The 26,255-nt window shown below is 49.2% G+C and overlaps 1 protein-coding gene across 4 annotated transcripts in view; it reads right to left on the bottom strand.

Moving 5' to 3' along the window:
• Positions 1-24,964, bottom strand: part of NEURL1B (neuralized E3 ubiquitin protein ligase 1B) — a 130,452-nt gene extending 105,488 nt beyond the window's left edge. For 3 of the 4 annotated variants that reach the window (XM_080398207.1, XM_080398205.1, XM_080398208.1), the window contains exon 1: positions 1-24,964. This exon is cut by the window's left edge. The gene's annotated coding sequence lies outside the window, so the exon portion shown is untranslated. The other variant, XM_080398206.1, reaches the window with a different exon arrangement.
• Positions 24,965-26,255: the final 1,291 nt, after the last annotated feature.

Consider the following 26,255-nt stretch of genomic DNA (forward strand, 5'->3'; position numbering starts at 1 on the left):
ATTCTGTGGAAGAAATTCAGCTGCAAAGGATGCATGACTTGCCCAAGTTCACAAGCTAAGTAACTAGCAGATCTAGATTCCAAACTGTAAAAAAAAAAAAAAAAAAAGCCAAGTAAAAGAAAAGCATTCATTCTTCTTATGTGTGTTAGACAATCTTACCAGTAAACCCTTGAGATTAATCAGCTACAATTTATAACTACTGAGAGAAACTTCTTTTAAGAGACATCACATGCTAACACTTGCATGCAGGAAGTGGAGAAAGATGCACAACTCCTTTATCCTTAGGAGAATTAAATTTGAGAAGCACAATTGCCCAAAGCCCTTGCTGGCCGATGACCCAGCTGGACAAAACATGCTGTTGCAGAGACCCACTTCAAGAATCACGATTTCTCAACAATTATTTATTTTCAAGTCAGAGGAGCAGTTTGTTGAGGGGGGGGGAAACAGCGTTGTTCTTGGTAGGGGAGGGTTTTCTTTTTCAGTGAATATTTTATAGAGGCAATTTTCTTTTCTAAATGTTAAGGATAAAACTTGGAAGAAATATCTCAGGAAGGGAAGGATCTGGATCTCACAAGAGGCTGAAGTCAGTGCAGTAGCTTCCCTGGTGAGAAAGCGATGGAAAGGACAACGCAGCTCTGAGAAAGTTAGGAGTTCCTGGGAAAGCAATAGCAAGGAGAGCCGAGCTTTCACTTAGTTTTGCACCACTGCTATTACTAGAACAGTGATAACAATGTGCATTAAACAATTAGCAACTTCCAACCATGCGTTCCCAGCACCAGGTCAGTATCAACCAACCCCTTGGGCTGAAGTGGGTATCTGATAAGAAACTCCACTTGGGATGTAGTCAGGGCGAGTTCACTTGCCTTGTACAGCATCTGGGAAAGGAGCAAAGGTCTAATTCACACCTCGGGGATCTAAGGCTTTGCCTAGAAAAGGCAGATCTCAGTGAGGTGGAGCACCAGTGCTTAGAAACAGCCCTTTGGCTGCCCATCTGAGGACATCCATTTCTCTCTGCTCAGGTCAGAGGTAAAATGAGTTCAGCAGTCTCACTACTCCCCAAAGCAGCCAGTACAATATGACACAAGTGAGCATGATGTATAGTCCTCCTGAGCCAAAGCCCAGAGCAGGCAGAGTGCAATGATGATCACAACATGCTTGAGGAGCTGGTGGAAAACCTGTGGCCAAAGCAGACAGGCCAGCCAAGCTCAGGGAGCCAGCTTTTCCTTTTGAATTAGAAGAGTTGAGATTTCCAGGAGATCAGATCTTCAGAAGGCTTTGAGGGTTCTCTGGACTGAGGGTCTGGTATTTTTTCTTTGAAGATGTAGCTGCATCCATGGGTATGAACACCCTACCAACTACCTACAACACATCTTTCCAACAAGTGCTTTTCCCATTGCTTATCAGAGGGAAAGAAAACCCCACGGGTTGTATGGCTGTGCAGTGAGGTTTTGGAGAGGCACCATGAAGAGCTGCAGGAAACACTGCAGAAGACACAGAGATATTGAGAAAGTAACTTGGAACAAGGCAGCTGGAAGAGTCACACTTTCTGCCCTGAGCAGTAAAAAAGCAGAAACAAACAGAAGAACCAAGAGGGAGCTGAGCAAGGACAGTTCAATTCCCCATTTTTTATATATTAAATATCATCAAAAAAATAAAATTAAATAATACATTACTTGTGACCTGTTATGTCTGTGTCTTAACTATTAAATGTATTGATTATTAAATGTATCTGGACTTCCCTGCATCTCTGAGTCTCATTTCATGCTTAAGCTTATTATTGCTGGACTATTCTGGGATATCCATTTGCCAGCACTACCCTCATCTGTATTTGATGACACTGACAAAGATGATAAAGCTGAGGACACCAGCGTGTGTCCCCTGAGATGTGCAGGTGATGTTATGTGCCACTTCACCCAACATGGCCTCTGTCCTAGTAGGGCCACTCTTAGGGTCACAAAAGGGCATCAACAGATCAGCAGCTCAGAACAAGTCATGGATGCAATTGATGGTTTCGGTCTCAAGAGAGGTTGTGCTGCAGCTGTTTTGCAGGTAGGAAAAACAGGGCACAGGTCTGACCATTGCTCACCCCACCCACAGCCTGGGGCTGCTGTTTCTGTCCTGCACCACTATGACCCATTCCCAGTCTGGGGATAAACAGGAACGTGCTTTTCTGTCCTTCCTTAGGAAAAGACACTTGCGGAAATACTACTCCCACTGCACTAGAGTCTCTTGTTTGGAGATAGAACAGTGCCTTGTGTCCAGACATCCTCCAGAGCTAAACAACTGAGCAATTTTTAGGAAGGAAGAGGCATTATCGCCCGTTTTACAAATGGAGAGAACAATGTCACAAGCGGTTAAGGGAGTCACCCCGGGACTGAGCTGCACCAGCACCTGCATTTCTGTTACTGTGCGGAGCACCCTGAAGTGCACCAGCCCTGCAGGTGGGGTGAGCACCGCTCTGCATCTCCTCCGCTGAACCCTAAGGCTCTAGAGACTCTCTGTCCCTGTGCTGGGTCAGGCAATATGATGTCCCGCAGGGTAGCGCTTCATCTCCCCAGATACTCAAAGCTGGGAGTTTGCACCTTTATCAATGGACCAGGTTCAAGCTTGATGCAAAATTCATTGTCAATAGAGCAACATCAGAAATAACCCTGCCTCTCCTCTTCCACTCTCTCATTGCCTAGGGGAGAAAAGAGCCATCTGAAACGTTCTCATTTTGCACTAATGCTGAAGTGGCTGGAACAGGCACACTTTTACCAACAGATGAGATCTTTCTAAACTCCCCCCTACCAAAAAAGGAGGTGGGGAGGAAGAAGAGGGGACAAAGGCAAAGGAATGGAGGTGGAGGAGGGTTGAAAGGAAACAGCCATTTCACAGAGCTCACATCAGAGCATGAAGCTGAGCTGCAAAGAGGACAAAAAGCAAATCTGAAAAGTCATCAAAGCCTGTTCATGAGAATGGCTCTCTTCCTGGGTCTCTTCCTTAGCCTGCCTCCAGCTTTCCCTGGGGAATGCAAGAACACATCTCAGCCTGCAGAGCAATTGCACTAGGGCTTTGGAGTTATTTTTAAGATAGTCATTATGGCTCTTGTGACTCACTGACTTGTAATGATGGAAGTATGTTGTTTGATCTGCAGACGCAGGCATCCAAATAAAAATAAAAAAATAATTAGGGATCCTGAGGAGGGGGGAAAAGAAGATATTCCACAAAAAATAGCAAAAGGAAGATGGTTCAGTGGAGCAGGGTCTCGTGCTCACCCACAAGCACAGTACCAGTTTTACCTGTTGTTTTACCCTCACATTTTTAACAGCTCCTCACCCTTGATGTCCTTACCTTCCCAGGGCCCATTATAGGGCTGGTCCAAGGTAGTTACTGGACAGCAGTGGGCCAGAGGATGTCTGGGGAGTGGGATAGACTGGGATAGTCTAAACAGAAAATAAACCAGACTGTGATCAAACTTTGGAACATGCTTCTTCCCCCCCCAGCTCCCTTTCCCAAGTGAACAGCTTGTCCTGGTTCTCCTTCACAACTCCTTTTCCATGGATGGTCTTGGGCTGGTTTTCCTGCACAGAAATGGTAACAGGAGACAGCTGGCAAGAAGGACACACAAAGCGAGACCCCCGGATGCTGCTGGGTGTGCAAATGCCAAGGCAGGATCAAAGTATTGCTTATTTGATAACCTCCAAGTGATATTCCTAAATTAGAAGTGGCAGCGGCACCAGATGCATTTCAGCCACAGCATGACTTGAAGGCTGATTTTCTAAAGTAGGCGTGAAGAAGCCACTCCAGTGACTGAAGAGATCACAACAGTGCTTTTTCTCTGATGCTACAGAAGCCTAGCACACAGATTTTCACTGGTCTTTCACTCTTCTTACATAAAGCAGCAAAGCACAGCTGCCCTGGTTTCTGCTCCATATAAATCATATGGCCAGGGAGTGAGGGTCATTTTGACAATGAACTAATATTTCTGGGTTGCTATTTCTGTTCCTTTGTTTGCCCAGACACAGACTCAGCCCTTTGTCGTTCCCAGATCACAATGTCTATGTTGCATGAGATCATGTTTGTGGTTTTGGACACATCTTTTCTTTTTTTTTTTCTTTTTTTTTTTAAAACAGCGTCTATTGAATTCCCTCAACTCAGCACTTTCCTTCCTCTTGCTCTTGATTGATCAAACAATATCAGACAGAGCCTGGGAGCTATGCACATACATATACCCTGTGATTTTAATAAGGCTGGAGGAGATGCTTTGCTGTGTGTGGTACCTTTTTGCGGGGTGAAGTGGAGGAGAGAGGAAGTACCTGACAGATCAGAGGCAGCTGGAGCAGAGGTGGCCACAGCAGGAGCTGGTAAGTGCAGCAGCAGGAGCAGAAAAGATCTCAGAAAGAGGTGACCGTAACAGCAGGGACAAGTGGGGCTAAGACTTCACCTAGGCAAAGATAATCAAGCCCTTGGCTTTGAACATAACAATCTCCCTAGAGATGACACCAGAGAGGGGATAACATCACCAGGTTGGGAAAGAGCGGAAGCAGCTCAAACTTTTAAAGAGAAGTAACGTGCTTCCCAGATAACTTTGGAATGCACAGGGATGCTGGGAGCACATGGCCAATGCTGGCATATCTTTGGCGCTCAGCACACTGCCCTTAGTACCCAGCGGGTTAGAAGAGGAGATCCTAGGCCTAGAGGGACCCTGACCAGAGGATTTCTGCATGTTCACTCCCACCCTCTTGAAACATGGGACAGCTGAACACACCAGAGACCCCAGACAGACTTGGAGACAGCCAGCTGTTTGGGATGGCCTCTTACTGCAGCAGGAGCCTCTCCCAGCACTGACACTGCAGAGGTGCCGGGCAGCAAGCTGAAATAATACTTAGGGTACAGCAAAACAGAGAAACAGGTTTTAGAGAGACAGATGCTAATTCACTCAAACAAATCTCCAATTTCCTGGTCTCCCCACAGCTGGAGTTTTCAAGAGCAAAGAGGATCATAAAGCTCTGAAGGAACAGAAATCTCCTTTCTCCAGGCCAGCTCACATCCTCCCCATAGGACCATAAATACCATAACCCCCAAACAAGCCATATGCAAACAGGAAAACATAAAATCACAAGAGCTAATTAGCAGTCTCTATCCAGCATGTTCTTTATGAAGAGGGACTCCCTTGAGTCCACTTCACTCATCAGCATCTCTCCCCTTTATAACAAGCCGGGGAGGCAGGAACCACCCAACGTGATGGTCCCAGCAGACAGGCAGGGTCCTGCACAGGGGCTGCCACCAGCTGCTCAGGCACATGGGTCCGGCTCAGCTGTCCCACAGCAACAGGGACTGGCTATAAAAAGAGCTGACAAGATTTTAAACAACTGCTACCAATAACCTTGCCTCACTCTAGGTTTTCCACTGACAGACATCTTCAGTTTGTTTTCATTTCTTTAATTGATATCTTATTAAATTCCCTATAAATAGAGCTAGTGAGCAAAGAGCATCACACAGGCGGGTCAGAAGACCAGTACTAACACCAAGATGCCCAAAGGGAGGAGAGAGAGGGGAGCTCACAAATTCACAGGGGAAATGAGTCATCTCCAACTTCCCATGGAGGAGCGGGTCAGCCTGGCACGGGGGCCAGCAGTGTTACACAAGATCTTCTTACCCTGAATTTGCACCAGTGTCACCAGTTCAGCCTCGGGCCCTATTTGTGCTGCAATGCTATGGGAGCCAAGCTACCGTCTTTCAGAGTGCACAGACAAGTCCCACAGCGCTCGTCAGCAGGAGGATTTTGGCCTCTTCTACACACACGTCACTCACATTGGCAGAACTCCAACTGACCTTGATGGATGAGAGACACAAAACATCTGCACCCAACACAACACTTTCCAGCAAACATTTACTTCTTAAGAAAAAAGGCAAGGCTGAGTTGCCCTGTGTTCCCATGCTGGTCGGTCACCAGCGTACAGAGCTGGAGAACGTAGCCAGGAGACATCCTGTTGGGCTGCCCTCTCCAAAATAACCAGCTGTTCCGACCAGTTCATAACACTCATCCCACTTTGTTGTCATCACACCACCTCCCCAAAACCTTGCCACATCAGCTCCATGCTCTGAACAGGCCACTCATAAGAAGCCATCTGGATGCAGGGTAAGAGAGGGGAGACTATTTCACTCACACCTACTCCTTGTCTAAGACATGTCTATGGAGCTGATTTCCGAATTTAAGTGCACAAAGCTGGCAACTGCTTTATTCCCATTTTTGGGATGGAAAACCAAAGCAGAGCAGGAATAAGTGATCCATCTAAGCTCACGCTGAAAGCAAGAGGCAGAAAAGGGGCAGTCCCATAAGCAAGCACCTTGCCTCTGCAAAATGTCCGGTAAATAAATGTAAGGGAGACCCCTAAGCAATGCACCAGGTGTACAGCTTTCCAAAGCAGTGGATAACTGCAAGGACTGCACAAGGGATAACAGAATCACCATAGCATCACAGAATGGCTTGGGTTGGAAGGGACCTTGAAGATCATCTAGTTTCAAGCCCTTCCCACAGGCAGGGACACCTTCCACCAGGGCAGGTTACTCAGAGCCCTGTCCAGCCTGGCCTTGAACACTTCCAGGGATGGGGCACCCACAGCTGCTCTTGGCAGCCTGCTCTAATGACTCACCACCCTCACAGCAAAGAATTTCTTCCTAATATCTAATCTAAATCTACCCTCTGAGTTTAAAACCTTTCCCCTTTTGTCCTGTTGCTACAGGCTCTACTAAAAAGTCTGTCCCCATCTTTCTTATAAGCCCCCTTTAGGCATAAGGCCGCTGTAAGGTCTCCCTGGTTCCTTTTCTTCTCCAAGCTGAACAACCCCAACTCTCTCAGCCTGTCTGCACAGGAGAGGTGCTCCGGTCCTCTGAGCATCCCCCTGGCCTCCTCCAGACTTGCTCCAACAGGTCCATGTCCTTGTGCTGGGGGCCCCAGAGCTGCACACAGCACTGCAGGTGGGGTCTCACCAGAGCTGAGTAGGGGGAGAATCACCTTTAACCTGCTGGCCACACTGCTGTCAATGCAGCCCAGGATACGGTTGGCTTGCTGGGCTGCAAGCACACATTGCCAGGCCACATTGAGCTTCTCATCAACCAACACCTCTGAGACCTTCTCCTCAGGGCTGGTGTCAATCCAGCATCTGAAGAGCCGATCAGGCATCAACAGCCCTGTCTGAAAACCTGCCCAGGTGTTTGCTCAGTGCCCGCGTGTTGTACTCTGGTTCCTGCAGTGCCAAGCACTCTCCCCAAAGGCCACGGCAAGAGCTTCCCATCAGCTTCCCATCCTCAACAGGAAGGCACTAAGAAAAATGAGACATAAAAAAGCAAAAAGGGATTTTTCTTTCTCACTTTGCAAGTACAGTTTTTGTGACACTGATGTGCCCAGCCCCACAAGCAGACCCTGGGAAGGCTGCAGGGTACAGCCCCGAAGGCAGAGAAACTGCCACGTTAACATGTCCCAACAGTGGCTTTTTCTCCCTGTAACTAATCACAGAGTTTATGATACTTCTCACAAGATGGTCAGAATGCTGCCATAAATAATCACATGGAACATTAACCAACTGCAAAGTACTTTTATTCTCACTAATCATTCTTACAACCTTTGATAGTTTAGATCTAGCAGAGGGCTGGGTTTTTTACAGCCCCCTATCTGATAACCATATGGAAAACTTGAGAGCATTTCCCCAAATAATACTCCGTGAACTACTCGCTGTAAATTAACATTTCCATTAAAGTTGCACTCAAAATTAAAACTGAGAAATAAATTAACATTGTGCCAGTCTGAGGCGGAGAGCTGCAGCAGAGCAGGAGACTGAGTGACCTGACCAAAGACACGCAGTAAATCAGTTGCAATGCAATGGACGCAGTAGGTCTGCTCTCAGCTGTATGGAATTAATTCAACTGCACAAAACTAAGCAACATCTTTGTTAACAAAATACTCAATGATAGAACTGTACTTACAAAAAAAAAAAAAAAAAAAACAAAAAAAACCCCACAAAAACCAACAGCAACAAACATTGACTGACCAGCCAGTGCCCCAGAGCGTTTTGGATAAGGTGAGCCCCTCTTGTGCCAGCCCCTGCTGTGCGATCCTGCACCAGGCCCACGGAGCAATCTACCTTACAGCACAGACGCGTCTTGTTACTCCATCAAAGGAGGAAGGTAAAACACACAGGGATTAATTGCTGCCCCAAAAAATCACACTGAGAATCTCTCTCAAAGCCAAAGACAACAAGCAGAGCCCCCGATGCTGTGCTCAGACAACCCCTGACCCCCTACTGCTGCTTCTATAGGATAAATTCCATAGTTTTGTGGTTTGTTATTTTTTTGAGGAATGAAAATAATCCTTGCGCAGACATACAGGGATCACAATGCCATCTCCAAACAAACACTCCACTCTCTGGCAAGGATCTTTGTTAACACAACTAAACGTGCTGAATTATGCACACAGTTTGCCTGAACACATGTTGAAGTTGCAGAGATTGCCTGGGGCCCTCGATGCATTTTTAAACCCGGCTCTTTGCTGGCTGCGCTCAAACCATCCCACCCAGCAGCACCGAGCGTTGCAAGGGGCATCGCTAGCAACTGCACTGCAAGGGGCATCGCTAGCAACTGCACAACAAAAAGGCCAATTTGCCAGCCAGCAGCTCCTGGGAGCCCAGCTGCTCCGCTCCGAGCCCTGCCAGCCGGCACACGCAAGAGCATCTGCATCCAGCATGGCACAAGGGGATCTCTTGGATTGCCCCAGTGCAGTTGGCCATAGAGGGGGAAAAAAAGGAAGAAAAAAAAATATAAAAGAAACATAACAAACAGCTTTGATCAAAGGATTTTCTTCCACATCCAGCCTACAGTCTTAACTGTCCCTAAACTGTTTCATGTCTATGCAAAAACTCCGTGTGCTAAATCACTGGCTCCTAAGCTACGGCTCCACTTTATACTGGGGCACAGAGAGGAATCACAGCACTCTGTCTGTGGGCAAGTAATTTAGGTTATCTCTGGCCCTTTTTCTCCAGCCATACCCATCACAATTCTTACCTCCTGCATAGAGAGGGTTACGCTGTTCGGAATCACTTATCTGCCAGGATTCATTTTCAATCATATGTCTTCCAGCATTCCCAAACTGTTATCCTGTGTTTCTTTGCCTGACACATTGTAAAAATAACCCTGACTGCAAGCTTACTTGATGTTTATAGGACACTGTGGAAACTTACAGCTCACAATAATTAACTTGAAAGAAAATGTTAATCTACAGTAAATGCAAAATAGAGGACAGTTTGGGGAAATGCTCTGAACTCCACTGGTGGAAGTCAGTGCACTGTAGATACAAATTAGTAACATCTATTAATGGGAGAACCTTGATTAGGCAAACTAACAAAAGTAATAATAATTAGCAACATTAGTCACATAAAACATAATTGACTTCCAATTGCTTCTAACGTTAGTTTTCTAATGAAGTTGCTGGAAACTAATCAGAGCTGGCTGGATAGCTTATCAGGGGACAGCCACAGTCGACAGGATTAGCTGCTTAGTGCCGGAGCATGATTCACCCTGAGGAAGAACTGTTCGTCCTTCCCAACATCAGGAAGGAAATTTTCGGCAGTCAGCTCTTTGTTGCTCTTTCTTCTCCTTCCCAGCCCCTGGCAGCTCAGCCTGGCGCAGGCAGGACACTCAGGGGACCCCTGCGTGCAGCTGCCTGCCAGGAACCAATTGCCTTTTTTATAGCTCCACACTGATTTGTTTGTGGTCATGGGCAAGGGTCTTACCTGCCTGGGTTTTTTCTGGCTTAAAATTATGTTTACCTTTGATGTCTACAGAGAAAAGCTTAACTTTCCCACCCTTGCACGTGAAGATGTGCACACTGTCCACTCAAAGCTGACGGCTCTGGAAACCAGTCCTCTTCCTCTGGGTTAAGTGCCTTTTCCACAAAACCTTTCTGCAAACAGCAATTGACAAGTTATCTTGCAAAACTGAAGTAAAATTCTGAAGACAGTCTAATATTGCAACCACTCTGCAACAGCAGCTACGGTCCTTGCTGGGAAAAGGGGAAAAGGGTCCTACAGAAACCGCCCTGAGTTCTGTCCTGAGCTAAGGGCAGTCACAGGTTCCATAGGGCAGAGTCTGAAAACAAATTTCTAGACAAAGTGAACTTCACTTTTGCAGAATTTTTCCCAAGCCTGAACATACCACTATCCCACCAGCTCCCTGGCTCCCGTCACCCCCCAGTATATCTGTCCCTGCTGACCCATCCACAGCAGTTTTTTAGCTGCCAGGATCCTGCCTGCTTATTTGCTTGAGCATCCCTTTCCCCAGCAGGATGCTAGGACTATCCCCTCTCAACTCTCCCACGCCCAGATGCTACCAAAAAACCCACACCACCTCACATCATCCTGAACCTGCTCAGCCCAAAATGAAACCAAAGCAAACATGCTCAACCTGCATGCAGGCTGGTAACAGAGGTTGCCGGGCCATGCCCAGGCTGCTCCATGCCTGTGCCTGGCACCTCAGGTGAGGCTGGCACCACCGCGAGGCCACCCAGAAGCCACCCCCAGAGGATGCTGCACCATCGGCCCCAGCAGCACCAATAGGATCTGTTCCCAGTGCCCGCCAGCTGGAATAACGAGGATGACAGTCATCTGTCCCTCCCTAAGGAACAATACAGCCTTTCAGCAATAACAGTTAATTGAGAATTAATATCCTCAACATGGCATGGTGTCACAGTGTCGCACGCCCCCGTCCCCCCTCCTGGTTGATGGCCTTCATCTGACATCATCTTTTTCCCCTGCTCAGCAGCAGTCAATCAGCTATAACAGCAGTGGCCCTCATCAGCGCCTCCCAAGAGAACTGGGGGAGGACGTTCCCACCCACCCATGCCTCTCCACAAATTGCCCCTCATCATCCTCAGGGACTGGGAGGCTTGGACTTTCCAGTCATTGCAAAAATCCTGTTCACGCTGGCTCGGAGAGCCTCCAGGAGAGCAGACAAGTTTGTTATGGAGAATCCAGATCACATTTTTCCACCCTGAATACAACCTTGTTTGTGCCCTCTCCACCCGCCTGTCCCTTCCTCCCTCACAGCCAAGCTGCCGGGAAGTTCCGCAGGGTTTTTCCCTCCCCTGACCAGATGTTTCATCTGCCTTTGTTGCTACAAGACACACCGGTCAAGTCCTGGCAACAGGCAGCAAATCCTGAGCTGCACAGCTAACGACAAGCATCTGCATCCAAGATTAATCAAAGAGGTGGGAAAAGGCACATCCAATGAGAGAGTACAAATCCCCATTTCTAATTGTTTTGCACTAGCAGCAAAACATTTATTTCCCAGGATTTCCAAGAGGCAGAAGAGGCGAGTAGATTGCTCGGTGCCGCCTGTTTACTGGGCTGAGAGGGGAGCTGCGTTAACAGAGAATTTCTTGTTCCACGCCAAAGCATTATGTTCTGGAAGAGATCCAGAGAGATATCCTTTGTCTTCAAGAACAAAAGGGACAGCTCCCCATTTTCAGGGAAGCTCCACACACTGCAACATGATCCACACAATGATGTGACACTTCCTTCCCAGGCACTTGCCCACAAGTGATGAAGCTTCTGCCAGCCGTTGCACCCCACCGACACCCCCCCTTTTGCCGTGGCTGTGCCCTGGACCATGTGCCACGCTCCTTTCCAGCCATCTCCATCTTCTCCATCTCCAGCACTGCCACTGCACTGCTCCAGCCACCCTACTATAACACGCTCCCTCATCCCCTTCCAGCCCTCTTGGCACTATCATTTTGATGATCGGCAGCTCGAAAGCATTACATCTCAGAGCAGCCTTGGCAGGTTGAGAGGCAGCCAACGTGCCTCCACGCAGCCCACGCCTCTCTGAAGTCTGTGAGCCGCCAGAAGAGACCAAAGCCAGCCTGTCTCATCTGGGCTCTGCCGTTTCCTGGTGTGGATCTCCAGCAATGACAAAACCTCCAAGAAAAAGCCTGCTCAGCTGCCCACCGAGACACTGCGGGTGGCAGCCAAACCCACACACTTCTTGTCCAGTCCTCACTCGCCTGCAGCACATCCTATGTCTGGAGTGCCCTGCACAGACCTGAGGATTCTTTGGGCTTGCCACTGACCTCTTGTCATTTCTTCTTCCCCACTCCACGTTCCCAGATAGCCCCAGATAGGACTCTCATGCCGTTTGGGGGGATGAGACTCGCAAAAATTGCCCCACACAGACAGAAGGGAAAGGCACCTCAGAGAGCTCGCCGCCAGCTGGCTTCCATAGGAGATCCATTCCCAAAGGCAACATCTGGAGCCTTATCAGCAGCTGGCCTGCTCCCTCCTGATGGCCTGAGGAGGTCTGGAAGCATTTAATACCAAAAATTTGGGTCTTGTCTACCCTGCCCTTTTTCCTCAAAGTCTCTGTGGACAACAGGGAATTTAGTACAAGGATATCTGAAGAAGCAAGTCCAGAGCAACTGCTGACTCTTGCTAACTCTCCACTTTGCTTTTTTTCCTGAAGTTCTCATTTTACACTCACATCCATTGTTTTCCTCATAGAGGAGAAATGATCTGTTGACATCTTCAAGGCAGAGAAAGCTCCCAACAGGCAGCTTTTCCTAAGAGACTGCAACAAAACCAACCTGACATGGCATATTTAATATTTTTAAGGCTGAAAAAAGTAAATGGGGAGGAAAGCACAGCAGTACTTCAAAAAACCCAGTAAATTTCAGGTTTCATAACGGAGCAGAACAGCAGGCTCAAGTCACCCCACAAGTCACCTTTAGGCTACAGCCATCTATTTTTAATGACGAAGCTCAAATAAATCATCACTGTTGTCTTAGTGTAACCATCGGATTACAAAGCATTCTGAAAATAAGAGGCAAGAGGGAGCAGGAGGAGATCCCATTGCCCAGGATAACGCACCCCCCATGCAGGCAGCTCCACGAGGTACCCGTGCTGGGTGTGTCTTCCAGCTCTTCCCTGGACACTAGGGATGCCCGCAGGGCTCCCAGATTCACCGGGATGGTTTGTAATGGCACCGGCATCCAGCCCAACTCCTGCTAATCACACGGGATCGGTGTTACTCCCCTGCCTCTGCGGAACAACTCTGTCTGAATGTCTGCAGAGCGCCAAGCATGGAAAGTTCATTATACCTGCGCTGAGCCGGGAGGGGAGACCCCTGCCAAAAACGATGGCCTATCTGGGCTGTTTTCCTTCCTGCCACGGCAGTCCAGGGCCAGTTCACATGTTTCCCAGGACAGAGGCTCCCACATGGACACGCTCCTGCCTCGTGACCCCACCAGGGACCCCGAACCCCCCTGCCACTCTCCTGTGCTTTCTTCTGCCCGATACACACACACACTGGCCCAGCTGGGCATCCCCGAAGCCACACACAGGGCTGTCGGCTCCAGTGTCTGTTAAGGAGATGTCCTCTTCCTGCCTCTTGACTTTCCTTATTTACAGCTGCTAAAAAGTTTGCTTCTTCATGGAGCTGGGCCAAAACCAGCAAACTACTGCTCCTTCCCCCTCCTGAGGGCCCAGAGCCCAGCACAGAGAAGGCATTACAACTATGTAACCTGGGGTCACATTTCACCCTGGACTCAATTAGCAAGGGTTAAAAATGGAACAAGTCTTTACTTTCCCATAGGAAAGTTGCTTTCTATTGCCCACTGCCTCCAGTGGCCTTCTGACACTTCTACAGAAAACAGCAGCATCCTCAGCTCTGATTCATAGGGACTTTCCCCCGAGTGCCTTCTCCTGAAGGCTCCCTGGTAGACAGCCACTCTCCAAGCCACCACATCCTGCTCAGGCTGAGCATCCCTGAGCGACTGGTCCTGCTGCAGGGGGGAACACCCATCAGCCTTCACACAACAGCAACAAACACGGCAAACTCATCACAGCCCTCAACCCCCTCTCCTACAAACAGGTCCCATGAGGAGAATGGAGATGATTTCTGCTGGGAAAGAAGAATCAGGAAAAATGCCTATAGGAGGGCATCACTGGGGCCAGGAGTCTGGGCACTGCAGCCACATCAAAAACCCTCTGATGAGAAGCTCTAGTGCCTTGCACCACATTTTACTCTTCCCTGTCCCTCCAAGACTCATCCATCTGAGGAAAGGGCACCAAATAACACCAGAAATCAGGGCAGATCTACTGGTGTGGAGGCTCTTGTCCCAGCACCAGCTCATGGGACCAGGGAACCCATGACTCTGCAAGGCCACATCTGGAAATGCACAGGGAAGCTAAGACCACCCGTGGGCCACAGCAGCTCTGCCACTGCCCGTATTGGCCCCAGCCTGTTTCTTCTCCCCCTTCTATCCTTGCTTGGGAAGGAGTTTCATGCAACATGACCACAATTTGTGCTTCCTGCAATGACCCTCTTGTCAACCTGGCTGATTATAGCACTTGTCCTGTGTCCCCTGTTGGCCTGGGGTAACCCACCAGCCACGCCAACGCTTGTCCAAAGTGCTCTCCCTTTGGCAAAGCACAGAGATAACCTGCAAGCAATCAGGAGTGTGAGAAAAGCATAGTTTTCCCAAATCTCACCCACAGTGATCCCACAGTCACAAGTGCATGAGATGCAGGCAGGAGAACCAAAAAAAAAAAAAAAAAAAAAAGAACCATCCACCAAAAAAAATCTCAGGGCAAGCCAACACACAGAGGGACCAAAACACCCTTCAGCCCCTGCTTCTGCCCAATGCAGGAGGACCAGAAGGCGCAGAGAGGACACGTGCAGCCACAGCCAATTCCAGCTCCTGCAAGAGCAGCACAGGGAGGGATTTCAAAACCCACAGTTTGAATATAAGCAGAGGAAGCCCAGGGCATGCTGAGGGACAGCAACGTGCATGCAGAAAAGGAGAGGTGAAACCACATCTGTACATGCAGCTGCCTCATCGCCTCAAGCCTCCTGGGGCAGAGAAGTCTGTTGAGCATGAACTGAGCAGCTGGTGACCTCCTCTCTGCTTCCCTGAACACCCAGCAGGCCCTCGGCTCCCAGGAACACTGTGATCACAAGCAGCAGCCACACATCCAGCTCATGTTCAAAACCTGCCCAAGCTACACAAGTGGGTGTAAATGTCCCAGAGGGAGCGCAGACTGGAAATCAGGAGACCCAGCAATACCTGCCACCTTGGACAGACCTGCTCCCTGGGCTCAGGGAGGCCACCCAGTCCCTTAGCTTCAGCTCCCTGAGGAGCTGGAGTGGTGCACAAGCTCTCCAGAGGGTGGCAAGAGCCAGAGGCAGAGCTCTGAGCTAACTGCAAACCGCTGCTGGCATCCCGACCAGTGGGAATGTGAAAATCACCCCCCTTAGAGCACAGACAGCATCTTCATCCAGCACCAAGCCCTTCGCAGCTGCCTTCAGTGCTGGTGCAGGTGTGTCTTACCCAAAGCTGCATGCTGCACAACACCACCTCCATGCCAACACACCCCAGCACAAGTGCGTTGAGTTTTCTGTACATGGCACCACCCATTTACCCTCTGCCACTGCTCTTTCTGCATCAGCCAGGTCTCCCCTAAAAGCTTCAAGCAACAGGATGTGCATCAGAAGAAAAACGAGATAAATGTTTTAATAGCACAGCCGTTGGAAGGAGAGTGAGAAAATGCAGCAGCCCTCAGACTGGAAGGGCTGCGCCGCAGTTTGGGAGGTTTCCCAGCTGGGCTGATGCATGATGGCCAAGCGGAGAGGGTTACCTGCGGTTAGGTGGGAGGGGGAAGAGCTCAATCCATAAATATACGGTGATGAGTTTTGTTTAGAGTCTGCTGCTATCTTTGTCAGTCCCCATTTAGCCCATTTGCTCATGCAGCCACATTGCTGCATGGAGCTGAGGGACTCCACTCGCACCTCTCACAGCCCACCCAGGGACTGCAAAGCAGCTTTGTGCCGTGCCCACCCTCCCCACCTCTCCCTCACACCATCCTACAGCAGAGCCCTTTTAATGAGTTGGACACCGTCCCGCTGGTCAGGGCTGAGACAGCCCGTCACTGCAGAGGTGCTCAGACACCCTTGCCATCACCTAAACGCATCCAGGCAAGGCAGAGGAAAGAAGGGGCAGCACGGGGCTCCAGCATCTGCTGCTTCACCTGGGGAGGGAGCATGAGTCTCCCCCCTTGCTCACACAGGCAGGATGGGGGCCAGGTCTGCAGATGGTTAGTGCTCACCACAGGGATCACATTTCCAAGAACTCTCACTGGGATACATCTCCAAATTGCTCAGCACCCAGCACAGGAGGGGTTTCACGAAGCCTGGCCCCCAGAGTACAAAATCCATGATCCAGAGTGCTTCAGGAAAATACACACAGCAATGTATCTTCTCTCTCCCACACGCACTGCAGCACATGTAATTTCCACTGCAGCAAGGGGAGAGATATACATCAATGATACTATTTCATTTTTCTTGCTGAAAGCTGCTGGCTACAGGATTTGGCAGCCAGGGAGCTGGTGGTACAGCTCACACAGCCACTCCAAAGGGGATGCATCAACTCCACACGCAGACCCATCCCCTGGCCTCTGCCCTGTAGCAGACCAGGCTCATTTCTATAGCTCATTAAAGAGGGATGAAAGTAACCTTTAAAGGTTGCTTTCATGTGAAACAAGTCTGAAACCAAACAATGACTTGGCAAAGAGTGAATTGGATTTTTAAAAGCAATGCACTTCACTGGAAGTCTTATTTCTTTTTTTTTTTTCTTCTTCTTTTTGAGCCTGATGGTGGATTATTTTTCCTTGACACAATCCCGCCTCCGCTATGATAGATGACGGCACATTTAGCAGTGTTCAGCCAAAACTTTTTATCTCCATATGGAAGATGGATGGATGAGGACTCTGAAGCCCACATCAATTCCTTCAAGAACAAACAAGGATTCAGCCCAGACCCCCTCCCAGGTTTGTTTAAAATACACAGAGCATAGGGCAGAGGACGTGATCCTATAAAGCCCCATCTGGCACCATTTGCAGTGCTTATGAAGCAAAAAGGAAGGAGCACTGCCCAAGACCTCCAGCCATCTCGCTGGAAAGCACGAAGGACAGCTGTAGCTTGGACGGGCTTTGTGCTGGGGGCCCAGGGCTGCCTGCACCTTCCTGTGCCATACATGCTGTGTGTGGCAGGGTGGGAGGCCTGAGGAGGTGTCCCCAGCTATCTGAGCAGGGATCACACACAGCTCCTTGAGGGCAGAGGCTGGAAGAGCCAGAAAAGCAGCCAAATGGCTCTTGTAAAAAGAAGAGGCACTGCAACACTGCAGCAGTCCTCAGTAGGAGCAGATAATGCAGAAGAGTCATCCTGGATAAGCAAAGCAGAAAAGGACATGATGAGACCCAGGAGCAGCTCTGGGCTTTGAAGATTGCTCACCAGCACAGGTGACTTCCTTGCATCAGCCCAGGCCAGACATTGTTTGCTAGGTGAGGGAGCAAGCAGGTGATGTTCAGGACTCCGAGTGAGTCAAAGAAAACAGGAACTCCACCGGCATCACAGCTCCTTCTCTCTCATCTTTACATGCCATGAGAGATGGGGCCACAAGCCTTCAAGGAGCTCCTCTGAATGTAGCTAAGCTACAAGCTCAGGAGCACCACATCCCACAAGACCAGCTCCCAACCCTCTATCCGCTCTCATAGTGCCCCTTCCCACCAACACAGAGAAGTACAAAGAGCAGAGGTTACAGATAAATTTTCCTCCTGGCGAGATGTTAGTAGAACTCCAGAGAAAACCTACTGGGGGAGCACTAACCTGGAGCAGGTAGGGTAGAAAGGACAACAGATAGACATGAGATGAAGGGGGCTGAGAGCTGTACACCTGTAGGAAAATGTAACGGTTACATCCCCACGCAGGGCGCAGCAGCAACAGCCGTTACACAAGCAACACATGTACCACAGCGCACACACCTCATTAATAACATCTACAGCTCCTAATGCAACGTGCCAGAGAAGTTACCTAACCAGCAATAAAAACTTCTTTGGCCCTCTCTCAGGTAGAAAAGCCAACGCTCTTCATCTTGTAAAATGCAAAAAGCTCCCAGATGTTTATAAAAATCTGTTGGGCAGCTCAGCACAAATGTTGTTTACCATCGAAGCGTTAGGGATCAAAACTGACCATCCAGCTGACCGGAGCTTTACAGCCACGGTCACGCAGCAGTAGCATGGTCCTCTCCAGCTTCCCTCAGCACTGGAGCTGTGTGCCCTCAAGCCCACCACCTCCTGTCGCTCCAACCCATCAAACACGTCTGCTTTCAGTGCAATGGCAACATCTACTACCCAGCAAGGGTAGCAGGCAGGAACTGCAGACACACATGGACATGCACGTATGGATGGATGTGTGTGTATATATATATATATGCAGGTAAGTAGAAGGTGCTGCCCACGTGCAGCACATCCACAGAGACATCGTGGGAAGGCGAAACCTGGGCTTGCTGCACCTGCGCAGCTCCTGCTGTTTGCTGGGGAGTCTTTTGAAGAATGGAGTGCACGTGGGTGCCCTGCGGCACACACCCGTGGGACCGAGCACCAGGGCTGCCTGGCACTGCTCCGTGCCACGGCCGGTCGGGTGAGGTAGCCAGGGCAGCACGTGATGAGGCGGTCCATGGAGGAGCTCCGCTGGGATCTCCCAGTGACAAACATCATCCCAGCTCAATGGCTAAGACCAGGCCAAGAAAACAGAGTATACTTATTGCTCCTAGGAAATGCTTTCATTTGCCACCCCCCCATACCCTGTGCACCTCAAGATAGCAGCAGCAAGCTACGAAACACTTCCTCCGTGTGATGCTGTTAACCATGGGAAGCCAACACAGTAGCTTGGACAGATCATTATCCCTTCATGCACGGGGCTGGGGAAGGGGGTGGTAGTCTATAATGACGCTAATTAAGTCCTTAAGTGTCTTGGTAAAAAGCAGGTAACACTTCAGTACAAGACAGAATATTCCATTAGGGCAGGCTTCACTGTAGACACAATGCTGCATAATGGGATCCTGTAATTATGCCTGCACTGCAGAGACTTTTAAAAAAAGGAACCCTGTTTTACATTCCCCAATGCAAACAGCATGAAATGATGTTGCTTAGAAACCTTTACACTCCTACAGTGTGTGCAAAAAAGTTATTCCAGACATCTGTATTTAAAATAAAATTTAAAAACAATCCTACCGCACACACTCACATGGATCTTGGCTTCACATTGAGTGATGAAGCCTATGAAATGTCAGAGGAAATTTAAATTTAAAAAAAAAAAAAAAAAAAGACACATGCATTTAAAAACTTCAGCAGCTTGTTAAGTCATTTCAGGTTATGTCTGGTGCTGTTCCACCTCACCCCTTCACACAGGGCTCTGTCTCTGTGGATCGATGGTGCCATTTGTACAGATTCAGACTTAGAGAGTCCCATAATCCTTTCCCCACTCACACTGACCTCAAACACCTGGAAAAGATTTTCTTTCCCAGAGAAGCCACCCAAGGTTTTACTCCAGAATCGGCGCACACAGAGCAGGGCTCAGGTCCCGGAGTCGGAGGAAAACCCACGCAGTAAAGGCGATACGACAAATGCTTGCACGAGTGGCAGTGTGGGACACGAGCCCCGAGCCCCCACTGCTGGGGAACCACTGCTCAGGGGCTCACGTCAGGCTGTGCAGGGTGGGGGGAGGCTGCAGTGCCCCGAGATTTCCTACACCAAAGGTAATACCGTCAGATCTGCAGCAGCCCATAAATAGCATTTTACCAAGCACCATCCTGATACTTCCTCCTGTAATTTGGGCATCGCATCCCACAGAGATGGCAAGCCCCACCGGGGAAAGCTTCATCTCGATCCAAGTAGGCAGGTGGGGATGGGGCTTTCTGCACCCACGAAATCAAGCAAAGCGGGGAAGGACTGTCAGCTTCACTCTGCGAATCCAAACCCCCAACCCTGACCTGAGCCCCCCACACAGCACAGCCCCGGGAACCCCATCCAGGGCTGCCACTGCCTCCCACCCACCCGTCGCTCTCCCCACCATCTCCTCCTCCTCTCTGAAAAGGTCACCCCTCTTTGCCTGGCAACGGGAACAAACGCTCGGCAGCAGGCACGGCCGATGGATGGTGCGTCACAGCTGCCACCGCACCGGCACGCTGCCGCGCAAAGGCCAGCAGCTACAACAGGAGCAGCCAGGGATGTGACAGACCTCAGGTGCTGGGATGCACCCAGCCAGCTCCGCTGGTTTGGCATGATGCAGAGCACGAAGCCAACACTGTTGCCCCCTTTCCCCCTCCCACAGCTTACAGGCTCACAGCTTTCTTTTTGTTATTCCCTGCTGGTGGAAGGGGGGGTGGGGTGGAGAGAAGAGATTTAGCCTGTGTGCCTTCATGAATAGAGAAACATGAATATCCTGATGGATGGGCAGAGGTGGATCATCTGTCCTGTAGGGAAAGTCTTCACTGATGGGACACTGGGGAATCGGCTGCTGTGCCTCTGATGTCAAGGTAACTTTTTCAGCTGTGCCGGTACCTGCTCTCTCAAGACTCCCTAGATCCTCAAGACTACAGTGGCCAGAAATCATTTGACTTAAAATCTTCCTTCAGAAACGCCACTTTTCCCTCTGTCTACCAGGAAGACCTCACTTGTAAGAGCACGTTAATTGTTTCAGCATTTTAAATGGGGTAGAGAAAGCAGTTTCTCTGTACGTGCTTTTCTGCCGATACCTGGAAAGGTGCTTAGGCAGCAACACGGGTGAGCTCCTGCTCAGACACGTGGCATCTGGTGGTGCTTCAGCCTCCTGCCAGGGAGCTCTGACTGCTGGTGCAGGTACCTACAAGCTTGCCTCTTCCTCCCCTCAAGCTGCTTCACCCACAGATGCTGAGGATCCAGACCTGGAGCCTCACCCTCCCTGTCCTCGGGCTTTGCACATCCATTTGCATTGCTCTAAGGCAGGAACCATTGCCTCTTTGCTCAACAGCGCTTCACACCCTACATGGGTTACCTTAACTGGTTACTGCAAGCAGCAAAAAGCCAGTCCATGAGCAAAGCAACAAAACAGAAGTTAAGGTTTTCTGCCGCCTTTACAAGCCCTGCTGCAGTCACAGAGTATGGACGGGTCTGGAGGCCAGAAATGCACAAAGCCCTAAGTCACAAGTTTTTAACTCCCCAGCTTGTCCCCAGGAAGCAGCTTTGCCTGTATCACCTCTGGCTACCACAGAATTGCCATCGTCAGCATGGAAATAAGGCTGAAGGATCAGCATCTGCACTGAGCAATCGGCTGCATGCAAGAGAGCCCAGGGTCAGTGGGAGAAGAAAAGAGAAGGTGGCAGGAGTCAAAGCCCTACAGTGGAAGGGCACAGACCATCTGTGACCCCAGGCAAAGAGCTTCGTCCTGGGTAGGCAAGAGCTCCCAGCTGTGAGACACCAGGAGCAGGACCAGGAGCTCATGGAAGGGCCACAAAGGAACTCACAGCAAAGCTACAGAGATAGCCACCATCCATGGACCCCTGGGGCAGGCCACATCTGTGCCACTCATCCTCCCCGCTGGCACACAGAGCAACAAAACTGCTCTCACCTGGATGCAACAAAGTCAGATCGAGGACTAAGATGCTTAAAACCTTCTGGTAAAATAGGCGTGAAAATCATTATCAAGATGTGCGAATTTGTACATCATCAAGAAGACAGATGTTGTCCAGCTGCTGAAGACAGAAGGTTGGCAAATGCCCCACCGCACGCTGCTCTTCTCCAACTGGAGCAAACTGCAGGAGATGCGTGCATCCCTCCTGAGGGAGGGTGCACAGAGCAGCGGGCCTGGGGGCTCTCCCTCTGCTCGCTGCTGTCCTCCAGCTGAGACAGGAGACAACTGCCGTATAGGCACATTCTTCTTTTATCTTTGATTGTGGCTAAAAATAATCAATACAAGCTACGTGGCTCAGGCTGTTCTCACCATTGTTCACTGTGGAGTGAAGTCCAGATCAGATCGAATGTAATTCCATGTGCAGAGTGCCGCTGGCCCCCCAGGGCTCACGTTCTGTGGGAGTGCAGTCGGTATCTGTCCGGTCCATCAGAGACACGCAGCGCTAATGGGCACAAGTGTGCACACTGATACGGTGCATCAACTGGGCCCACCAGCGACTGGGAGATGAGAGGTCATGCATGGAAATGGGAAACGAAGATAAGGAGCAGGGTCTCCCCATGTACGTGCAAGCAAGAAGTTAGAAATCCTATGATTGCTGAAATAATAAGAAAATATTCAACTCCTTATACCCATCTTCACATTGGTATCTGCACAGCCACCTGAAAATTCAGCATGTACTGCCTGAATCTTCTACTCATTATCAAAGCTCAAGTATAAACCACAGCAACTACATAGTTCTTTTTTTTCCCTAATCCTAGTATGGTGAGACCAAACAGTTAAAGAACAAGCCAAAAGTCTGCAAGATAACACTACAAAATAAAACATACAGGCAACCTATGCACATGTTCCAGAACAAACCCCAAAACAGCATGGAGGTCCCAACTCCTGCGTGCACTTCCACTTTGGAGGGGCCCAGAGGACATCTGACTTCTTATGGATAATTAAGCAAAGTACAGGTTTCGTCTGGCTGTCCTCTGCATGAATAATGGTTATTTTACAATGGGTAGGTGAACAGCCAAAAGAAATAAAGTGAAAGTCTAAAATTGCTATTAGAGATCAGAAGCTGGATTAGCAGGCTCTGCAGGTGCCCACGGGATTGCTTCACCTCCTGCCCCAAGAAATCAAGACTCTGATGCCACTTCAGGCTATTTCTGCTGCACCGTATTTAAAAGTCAGTTCAAAAGGCTCGATTCAACACCCACAGCAACGTGGAACATCCCCCAGCCAGCTCCAACAAAGAGTTAAACACGCACAACCTGTTGATTAATTCGCAGGCAACAAGCTGCACTAATAAAGCCCCGGAGACCTTAATCAAGCTGTTTGCTGGATGCAGGAAGATGGGCAGAGCTGTCAGGATGGATTAGTGTTTGCCCACTGGCAACTTTTCTCCTGAATGAAAGCAAGCCGGAGGGGGGAGAAACACGCACCCCCGTACATATGTACAGCCGTACAACACGGAGGGGAAACGCCGCGCCAGCAGCAGGTCCCACGGCCGGATGGCTGCCGGAGCTCAGCAGCCTACACGGGGGAGTTAATCGCAGGAGATGATTTTGCATCTTGGGTTTCACATTCACCTCCATTGTTTGCAATTCCTTCCGAGAAGCTGGAAAGGAGCAATTTCTTCCTTTTTATTTTTAAAAAGATCTCGTCCTTTTCCGTTCGATAAATTTTCCTGGCCCACCATTCTCCTCCTATTCCGTGGAGAGTTTAATGAAGTTGTTTATAATTGACCCCATTTTGAAGGGTTTCGGTGACACACATTGGGGTAAGGACATTCTGCAAATTCAGCTCAAGTTCAAAAGGGGTCGTTTCCTTTCATTATGACAACAAGGTTTGACTTCAATGCCTTTTTCTTCCTGCAGCATTTACTGTTCTGACACAGCACCATCAGGTCAATGCAGCAGAATCCAAACAAACCCTCTGCCTTCTCATCCCTTCACCAGTTGCAGGGAACCCAAGTGGAATCAGTGCTGGTATAAGTAAGAATTACACAACTGAACTCTGTTTCTGGTTATATGCAGGGAAACTTCATCTTTTAAGTAGCTAACCTTTATTTAATCTGGTAATTCTTTCCATTGGAAGTATGCCCCTGTGTGCTGCCAGGGCGCATCTGTCTTGGGGTACCAGCTCAACAGGCTGCTGCGTGTCCAAGTGGATGTACAGAGCTTGTAAAACTGACTGCACAGCAATAAGCATAGAAGCTCAAAAGTTTTGTGGGTTGGGGTTTTTTTGGGTTTTTTTTTGCTAAACCTTAACAGACCAAAACAAAGGAGTGGCGAGTTGCTCAGCTGTGTGTCTTACTTACGTCAGGTATGTTTGAATAAGGCCATTTTCCCCACCAGCTTTCTGTTGTTCCAGCCAGCAGGAACGAAATATCCTGTGAGCATTTCCGCAGCTGGTGTATGTTGCTATAGATCCACTCATATCAGCACAGCTTTGATAATTTACACCAGCCAAAGATCTTCTCCTGTGTTTACAGCTTCACTGAGCATCACAAGGGACACAAGCAGGATGTTGACACCTCATGACTTGTACCCATGGATGAAGGGGATGGCAAGCACTAAACAAATGCAGCTGAAGATTAGCAAAAGCAATTATGAAAAATAAGCAGTGGAAATAATGATTCATCAGGAATTGAATCAGATGTTGGGCCTAGACCTGCACTCAGTGGATTTGGCAATGGCAGTGAGGATGCTAGCCCACTAAAAATAATTTTTAAAGCTATTTAAATGCAAAAAAATGTCCAGTGCTAGTTTTGCAACACCACCTTTTTGTCTACCCTAACTATTTTTCAGACAGCTTGGGACCTTGGAAAATCTCTGTGGCATTCTTACCCCACAGATACCTCTCTCCCTACCAAAACTTCAAGTCAAGAAGAAACATGGCATATAACATGGAAGCCAGATAGGAAAAGCTGTGTGAAACTACAGCTTGCATCAAGCCAGAGGTGAGGCCAGGCTGAATGCTAACGGTCCCTTTGAACCAAAATACCACAAATATACCTGCATACAGTATTTCTTAGCAGATCTCAGAGCAGTTTCAACACGCTTTAAGAAAACACTGGCAATGTCAACAGTATCCCCATGAATAGCTGGAAAATGTGGAGGCACAGAAATGCAGACGATGACCTTGTTCAAGGTCACGTACTCCAGGGAGGCCACTGGATGCTCTCAGTCACCACTGCCTCCACCTGGCGAGGAAACACACCAGGCACTATGCCAAGCACAACGCCAGCAGCCAAATGCCCTGTCAGCTCTAGCCAGAAGGATGCTAGAAGGATGTCCTCTTCAGGTAGGGCAGCTCAACAACAGGCATGCTCTGTACCTTGATCTAGAGAGAACCCAATAACCAGAAGCACCCTCCCATGAGACTGTATTTCCATTGCTTTCACTGGGAATAGGATCGGATGTGAAGTTGGGGAAAGGCTCACTGAGAACTATCCAAGCCCTGGGTTAGCTCTCTTCACACCAACTGAGCAAAATGACCTTGCTCCATTAGTGTCAGTTCTCCATCTGCAAAGTTTCACATTAAAACATCACAGTCAAAGAATAAAGTCAAGTATCCAGTGAGTCACTACTATAAAGATGAAACAAAAAAGCCCTGCTTGAATCCCCCCACCCCACTCCAGGGTCAGCAGCCAAGACATTCCCCCATCAGCTGTGAATTTCCTGGATTGCCGGTGAAATCACAAGCAAAAGCCAATACAACTTTTTTTCTTCCCAACGTTCAAAGCATGTGCAGCAGTTTGATTCCCACAGGCTGTAAATCCACCACCCCTTAGATAACGCAAACCTCTGCCAGAAATCCATTACCACCACACTGACACACCGCATCTGCCTGGCCGGTTCAGCTCTGCCAAGACCCTTGCTAAGGGGCTGTGCTGGTTTGTGTACTAGGAATCACTCACATTACTCCTCCTTCAATTAGGGGATCTGGCAAAGAAGGGTTGGTCATATGGACTCGGGTTTTTTGCCCACCAACAGATCAGATGGAGGTGGGTGAGCTCCGCTGAGAGAGAAACATCGGCCTGAATACAAGGGAGGGGTTTCTGACATGAGCTCTCATGTCGCAAGGAGACTGGTGAGGTTATACCGATGAGCAAACCACACGGGATCACCAGCAAGTGGGTTCCTTGGAGCTGCCCGCCCTCCTTGTATTTCCTTTGATGAAGATAAGGTCCTAACCAGGGTCTAAGCCAGGATCTAAGCCACATTTGCAGTCCCCTGGGTGCAAAGCTGCCTGGGGGAACTGCTGGGAAGTTGAAGAAAGAACATCCTTCAGGCCCTTACGAGAAGAATCTGGTACCATGCCAGACAGATACGGACCATCTAGCAGTTTCCGTGCCAGATTCAACAGCAAAGTGGCCAGTGCCACCCAGACCCTCAGCATCCCAGCTCCCAGTGCAACCACCCGTGCAGCAGGGTCCACATCCCAGCCACACAGGCTGCAATCACTGACGAAAAGCAAACTGTACTCGTAGGCTACCCTCACCCCTGGGCTTCGCTGTTCAGTCCCTCTTGTGGTCAACTTATTTGTTGGTCCCCAAGGCACAGTGTCCCCAAAGCTGTGTGTAGGCCATGGGAAACTACAGAACTACTGTTCCTGTTCCAGCTCGATTCCTATTTAATAGTCCCAAGGATCACTTAATTCTGGAACAAAACCCCAGGCAACACTCTGCCATCAAAGAGGAGAAAAAGCCCAGCTAACCAAGTGTAAATCAA

Source organism: Falco punctatus (genome assembly GCF_963210335.1).
Source record: "Falco punctatus genome assembly, chromosome: 8".
In the NCBI taxonomy this organism is placed as follows: Eukaryota; Metazoa; Chordata; class Aves; order Falconiformes; family Falconidae; genus Falco; species Falco punctatus.